Below are 7,844 nucleotides of genomic sequence, written 5' to 3'. Positions count from 1 at the left end.
CAATACATGAGTGGGGCACAGGAAAGAATTGGCAGAAAAACCAAAGGGGCCACTGGTAGACAGAGCCTCTCGAGACTGCAAGGCCAGAATGACCACCCTGCCCACCTCCTGGATTGAGTACAACAAGGCCTATGACTCAGTGCTCCACACCTGGATCCTGGAATGTCTAGAACTCTAAAAGATCAACAAGACCCTAAAAGACTTTATCAGGAACTAAATGCAGATATAGTGTACAACACTAGAGGCCATAGCACAAGTCACCATTAAGTGCGGGATCTACCAATGAGGTGCTCTGTCCCCACTGCTGTTCTACATAGGTGTGAACCCCCTCATTCAGATCACTGATAAGACTAGCTATGGATACCTACCCTCTGGGAATCACACAGGCAAATGTGAACCATGAAGAGGCTGCTAGGAAAGCTGCAACCACCAAGTACCTGCAGAGGGTTAGGCAAGAACTGAAAGATAACACAGAAGCACTAATCATGGCTGCACAGGAGCAATCAGAGTCAGAATCAGCTCTCAGCAAAAGATGCGTAGAGGCTGGGGACTACCACACCAGCTAAGATCCCAGGTACAGGCTGTGTAAAGATGCCCCTAAGTTAATCCAGCACATAACAGTAGGGTGGAACGCCATAATCAAGTGGACAGTACACAGTATACAGAAACATCTGTGCAGAGTATGGCATGTGATATTTTAAGCTGGAAGTGCTTCGGTGAAAAGCACACACACACACACACACACACAGGGTTAAAATACTACAAGAATCAATCTCTGTAATGCCTACTGATACAGAAAAATAAAACAAGAAACAAACAAAATCGACAGCCGCAGCAGTCACAGTCTGTCGAATTACACCAGTATAAAACAAATTAAAACACACTGATGTGTCGGGTCCTTTGCCCGCAGCCAGAAATCCACCTGGCAAAGCAGCAGCTCGGTACTCTGTGAACAAAAGGAAGTAGATCACTTACGCTGGACAGTAAAACACAGGAATATTCCTCAACTGTTTTGTTTTTGTTACCTGTCCACAAGTTCGTGTCACACCCTAATAAATGTGGGTCAGTGGCGGTGAAGTCCACTATACTGTTCTCACAGGAGCAATGTTTCCCACCTACAAGGGCGCAAATAACTGTAAACCTCTGCCAACAGCCAGAGCTCAAGTGGTTTGTGCAACCTACCGTTCTAACAGAAGTTTAGGGGGACCCGTATCAGACTTTCATAGAAAGAAATTTAAAACACCAACTTGCCCAACTTGGACTGAGCACTCGCAGCTTCAGGTTTGCAGAGAAATACCCAAATGCCCACACCTGCGCTTATGAAAGGAGCAAAGACCAGCTCCACCCACCAGGGGCGGTTCCAAGTCTCCAGGTCTCACCTGTCACATTTGGGACTAAGTAAAGTGCTATACAGGCCATTTAATTTGTCACGGCGAGTGAGATGAGCTGTGAGGAGATGATAAAGGAGGATCCACTTGCAGGCACTTGTAAAGGTGTGAAGGTGATTTATTGAACACAAAGCACAAGAGGAAAAATGGCAAACAGAGATCACACTAAACTATACTGGAAACAACTAAACTACAGAATACGAACCAGAACTCAAACATGAAGCAGGGTAGACAACGGTACATGATGGTGATGGCAGGGAGAACACACGAATGAGACATGGTGGATACACAGACGAGCCAGCAACTACAATGACTAAAGACGTGACTTAAATACACACAGAGAAACACAGGGAGATTACACACAGGTAGTGGACACAGCTGGGAGTAATTAACAAGACGAGACAGAGGTAAAACTGAACACACTCACATGAGACGCAGACCTTCACAATAAAACAGGAAACAAGAACACTACACAAAGACGCAGACCCGACACTGAGAGACACATGGAACTAAACCCACACAAAACATGAGAACATAAAACCTGCGAACAAAAACCCTAAACCAGAATCACAGTAATATAATATATCACAAATAATCAAAACACCAGACAACCCCAAAACACTCCAAGATGCAAAATAAACCAAAACATAAAGAACTCAAAATACTGGGTCGAAACTGACCCAGAACCGTGACATAATTATGGTCAGTTGCTCAATACCACAACACCTGTGGTCATGAGCTTTTTGTCATGGTCTTCACGCCACCTTGGCTGACTCAATATCCGGCCAGATGTTTTTGTTATTATCGTGCTTTCTCTCGCTGTCTCTCTAACTCTCTCCCCCCCTCTCCTCTGTCCACAGAGCTCATCTCGGGTTCCTACCTTTGGCCCACGCACCTGGCCTCAATTCTCACCTGTTGTTCATCTACCTGATTACCTCGCCACTACTAAAGATGGTGGTTCAGTGCTTCTTGTCGCTGGATTGTTGAGTAACCTGTGTTAGTGCAACCCTGGCAAACCTGTTTATCCTTTGTGAATCTCTAGCTTGTTTCTGACCGTGTGCTCTTGTATATATATATATAGATTCCCCTGGACCTGAGCATGTCCTACTCAGGAGGCCCCAGGGCAGACCCAGGAAATGTTGGAAGATTATATCTCTCAGTTCACCTGGTAACACCTCAGTCTTCCTAAGCTGGTGGTGGTGGCTAGGGATAAGGAGGTCTAGTCGTCTTTGCTTTGGCTGCTGCCTTCATCACCCAGCCCTGGATAAGTGGAAGAAAATGAATGGAACTTTTCAACCAAATAAAAGTAAGACTTTTAAAAGGACAGGTTATGGCTGACCAGTTTTACCCCAGAAAGTAATGCATCAAACAACCAAAATGGATGTCTGTTGCTTGGTAGGTCTAGTTTTATTTTATTTTATTTCTTTAATATACAAAACATACAGATTAACAAAGAGACCCTACCTAAATCTGACTGGTGGAAAAATTCATTATCATGTTATGATCAATTTTTTAACAGTCTTCGTTTGAGTGTGAAGAAACAGTGGATTTTAAAACATGTGCCAAGTTCGGACATTATTTCACAAGAGTTAACTCAGCAAATACCGGATCATTATCAGAATTATTTCACAAAAAAAAAAAAAAAACCAACAACAAGCAGCCAAAATGACAGAAACAATGCTGTATATGGTGAAGCTATTTTTAAAATTTTGAGCTACTGTTAAGAAATCTTTATAATGTAAAGTGCCTTGAGGTGAATATGATGATCGACAGTATCGAAGGCAGAGGTCAGGTCCAACAACAGTAGAACAGTACACTCACCAACATCATAATTCATCAATATATCACTGGTCAGTCTAAGAAGTGCAGTTTTGGTGGAATGAGCTCTACGAAAACCAGCTTGGAAATTATCAAGAATATTATGTTCATTAAGAACTGCTGTGAGTTGCTTGGCCACAACCTTCTCTAAAATCTTGGCAATAAATGGTAATTTTGAGATAGGTCTATAGTTTGATAAGCACACTTCTACAGTTTCCTCAGGGACTGCAGGACAATGTCCACCTGCTGCACATGCTCTGCCCCAGTGGCACTGTGGATGATAATGTGATCCAGGTAGGCGGCAGCATATGCAGAGTGCTCAGAATTAAGGGATGCGTCAGATGGGAGCCCACCACAGCCTTGTTTTGCCCTTACGTTGTTTTTGTAGCTGCAATATGGGATATTTGTGTCCTGTGGCTTTTCAAGCTGCACATGCTGCACTGCTGCCTGCTCCTTATGCATTGCTGCGAGTTACGCCATCATCTGGCCGAGCAGCTGAGCTTGCTCTGTGGGCTGCAGGTCCGACATGCCCAACGGGATTTTGGGATCACTGTGATAGAAAGGACCCAGAACACACAGTGTTGGAAAGAGAAATAATTTATTTGCGAAGGTTCTTTTTCACTCCTGACAGCTTTCCAGATGTTGCATCTGCTGCTTGACATACACAGCTCCAGGTTCCAGCTTCACTGATATACAGAGGGCTCAGCCACCTTTCCAGCTTCCTGGTACTGTCCTCTGAACCCACTGCACCATCCCTCCTTTCAGTGGAGCTACAGACCACAACTCCCCAACACTATTCTTACACAATAAGTTGAAATTAAGACTCGTCCCTGTGTCTTGTTCCAAAGCCTCACCGAGCAGCAGTCCTCATTACTTGTTCAGTGTCCAAAAAAACAGTTTAACAGCTGTGGTTTTAATTGCAATGTGTCAACTATTTACACTGTGACTTTTGTGTCTGAAATCAGCAAAGAAAAAAGAAAACAGCAAGGATTTAAAAACAACTTTTTTCTAAGCAGTACAAATGCGTGAGTCTTCCAATATAATTGAAATTATACCTGAGTTCTTGTTTCTTTAAATTACTAGTGACATATTAACATAAATTGGTGGAGAAAAGAAGTAGCATTCAGTACCATTGATATTTATTTAGACTCTTTTTCTCCAGTTAACCTTTCTGAGTTAACTTCAGTGATTTCTTACTCCAAACCATCAACATGTCTTTTAGACCCCATTCCTACAAGACTGCTCAAAGAAGTCCTGCCATTAATTAATGAATCTGGAGAAAAGGAGAACACATTTGTCGGCTGCATTTGGAGGAGTCTACGAATTGGGACAGCCTTCGTCGCATCGCTGTGACGTAATTGGCCTTCAAATGTGGCCTCAGGAGGATGCAGCCTATGACTTTGGACACCCCCTTACTTACACTGTAATAGCTCTAGGCTGCTGGAGATTCCCATGATGCAGTGTTTCTTCTTCAGTCATTTTTTTAACTTAATATGTGTTTTTACACCTCTTTTTGCATTTATATATTAGTTACTATTAATCTCTGGCTGTCTTCCATAGCATGTCTGTGTCCTGTTGCCTTCCTCTTGCCCAACCAGTCATGTAGGATGGCCCCCCTTCCCTGAGCCTGGTTCTGCTGGAGGTTTCTTTCTGTTCAAATGAAGTTTTTCCTTTCTCGCTCATACAGGGTGATATGATTGTTGCAGTTTTCTCTGTTTTCTTTTTTTATTTTAGATAACTTGCAAAAAAAAAAAAAAAGCGCCTTGAGGAAACTGTTGTTGTGATTTGGTGCAATATAAATAAAATGAATTAAAAATTGAATTGGCAACTTTAGACCCAGCCTCCAGACAAACCTTCACCAGTGAATTCCTTCCTGAATCTTAAGTAGGGTTTTCAACCATATATCCAGCTCTAGCCTCTGCCAGTACTCCTGCACATGCCCAATCTCCTGGCCCATTTTTATAGACTCTCCCTGTCTGCCAGTTACATGGATTTGTGACAAAGCCTGATTTCATGTTTTCCTTATCCCTGCAAAATAAACTTGTTGTATAGTTGGATACATTGTCAGCCATGAAAGTGGTGGATAATGGTAGATATAATGCTATCATCAATTAGCCAACAGTTTTTTTTTGTAGCTTGAAGAAGTAGCTGATTTCAAAACATCTTTCATAAGTGAAGTTCAGAAATAGTTTCACAAGAGTTATGGCTTCATCTATAACTCAGCATTTTTAACCACAACTGCTTTTTTGAATGCTTGATCATTATCAGAAATTCTCTTTCTGTGTCTCCCTCTCACACTCTCCACACTTTCAGACCTTTATGGACTGTTGTTAAAAGAAGGTGGGATGCTAGAGTGGTAAACATGGCACTGTCTCAACTTTTATGAGACATGTTGTTGCAATCAAATTCAAAATGTGCTAATATATCTCTTAAATAAATGTATTACCCCAGTTAAAACATCTGACATATTAACCTCTTGTGACCTCTATATCTTGAGTGTGATAGTTCTATGAGAGAGGCGTTTGTTGTATAAGTTGTTGCTGTATTTATGTATTGTAGTTGTCCCAGAAGCTTGAATATTGGATGAACCTGTGAGGCCAGCTTGTTTTACTATTTTGTAGGTTTCTACCAACACTACTGCTAATATTTCAGTCATCCCTCGCTTTGACTAATTCTTTAGAACTAGTAAAACAAAATGAAATCTATAAGACTTTACCTATAAATAGATTCAAATCTTACCCAAATCTCGTCTTACTGTGATGCTTTTTGTATACTTTGAACTGCATACATTAAACTGTTGTAGCTATTTCACACAATAAAGCAAATGATACATATGATCCTATATTTATTAACTACTAGCAGTAATATACAACAGCAGGATCCATGATATTGTGCAAGTTCATTTACACATAGGAGCAACAGACATCTTTCTGTCCATGACCTCCATCTCCCTTGGTTTTTCGAGAAAAGGCTTCTGTAAAAACGCCCATATTGCGGTGAATGTAGTAGTTTCATTTCTTTCTTTCATGACATAGAAATACCCACATAGCAGACAGGTCTGGCCCGGATCTGGTGTCAAGCTGGCGCTGCTGGCTGACTTCTGGTATGGTAAGTGGTATGTCATCCAGATATGGGCCAGACCTGGCATAGATGGCACTGTTTATGTGATGGCATGCCATATCTGGCCTGATTGTGGTTTGGTTTATGTGGCCCAGGCTCATAAAAAACAGGTCTGGCCCTGACTACTGACTGACTGGTGTCATGGCAGAGTGTATGTCAACCAGATGTGGGCCAGGTCTGGCAATGATGGCACTATTTATGTTCCTATTTTCCTAATTTAGTTAGAAGACCCAAATGCCATGTTGCAATACTATACTGCTATGGTAGCCAACGTTTTAAATGCAGGTTTGACAGGTTTGTGAGTGTACACTTTATCCAAAATATAGTGAGGGTTTACTCATATTTACCACCAGGTGGCTGTAGCTCAGGCGGTAGAGCAGGTCACCTACTGATCGGAAGGTTAGTGGTTCAATCCCTGGCTCCTCCAGTCTGCATGTGAAGAGTATGAATGTAGTTAGGAAGCACTCAGTTTAGAGAAAGTGTGTGATTGGGTAAATGTGGCATGTTGTAAAGAGCACTTTGAGTAATCTGGAAGAGTAGAAAAGAGCTACATAAGAATCAGTCCATTCACTGTCTGAACAGAGATTTTTCCTGTTAGTTTTGCACTGTTATGTTCTGGCACATGTTGTTATTACATGGCTTGATTAAGGTACACATTAGGCTAACACCTCTGGCAAACCAGATCTGGGCCACCAAAGGGCCATCATTCTTTGCGGTATGTGGGCCATGTGTAAGCACATTGTGTCGGCCAGATCCAGGCCATACCAATTTTGCTATGTGGGATAAAGAGTAACAATGGTGGTGTCAGGTGCTGGCAACACATTCTTGGCTTTTTTAACCACGAGTAATATTTTATAATATAATATTAGAATGCTAAACACTGAAAATAACACTAGTTTCAATGTATATTAATCTTCCTGAGCACAGCTTCTCACTTAACACACAGGCTTTGTCAATTGTCCAGTAGTTTTATATCTTTGTGGAGCTTCAGTCAATATGTGATTTTAAGTCAGTAGTTATTATTTTGGTTTTGGTTGGGAAAGAAAGAAGTGTGATGAAGGTTTAGCAAATGATGTACATGTCAGTTTTTTTCAGTGTTAGTTCCTGGTTATGCAAATATGTAAATATAAACGGTATATAAACGCTGGTCTTAGAGAAGTTCAGCACCTCCACACTGGACAATTGAAGCTACCAGCGGATACTGAAAAGAAACAGGAGAAGGTTTCAAACTCCCAGATGATCTTGTGTCCTTTCTTTAATGAACTGTTAGACATTTTAGATTTTCTATACTAACATCACCATGAAGCTGCTGACTGTGTCTGCACTTCTCTGTGCAATGATGGCTCTAACCATGGCTGTTGGTGAGTATTGCTGCATAATGTCGAGTGTGTGCGCATATGTATATATATATATATATATATATATATATATATATATATATATATGTGGTGTGTGTGTGTGTGTTACTACTGTTATAATTTGATTAATGTATTAATTGCTTCAAAGCTTACATTTGCA

At 41.3% G+C, this 7,844-nt stretch overlaps 1 long non-coding RNA gene across 1 annotated transcript; it reads right to left on the bottom strand.

Annotated features, from left to right (window-relative positions):
- Window positions 1-285: 285 nt before the first annotated feature.
- Window positions 286-1,275, bottom strand: LOC109198914 (uncharacterized). The gene is made up of 3 exons (XR_002059450.2): window positions 1,183-1,275; window positions 1,026-1,115; window positions 286-946 (listed from the first exon to the last, which is right to left on the bottom strand). It is a non-coding gene; the product is annotated as an uncharacterized LOC109198914 (long non-coding RNA).
- Between the last annotated feature and the right edge of the window lie 6,569 nt (window positions 1,276-7,844).

The sequence above is a fragment of the Oreochromis niloticus genome, linkage group LG3, assembly GCF_001858045.2.
Source record: "Oreochromis niloticus isolate F11D_XX linkage group LG3, O_niloticus_UMD_NMBU, whole genome shotgun sequence".
In the NCBI taxonomy this organism is placed as follows: domain Eukaryota; kingdom Metazoa; phylum Chordata; class Actinopteri; order Cichliformes; family Cichlidae; genus Oreochromis; species Oreochromis niloticus.
The sequence above is the reverse complement of the archived record's forward strand: the minus strand, read 5'-3'. Positions and strand labels throughout refer to the sequence as shown.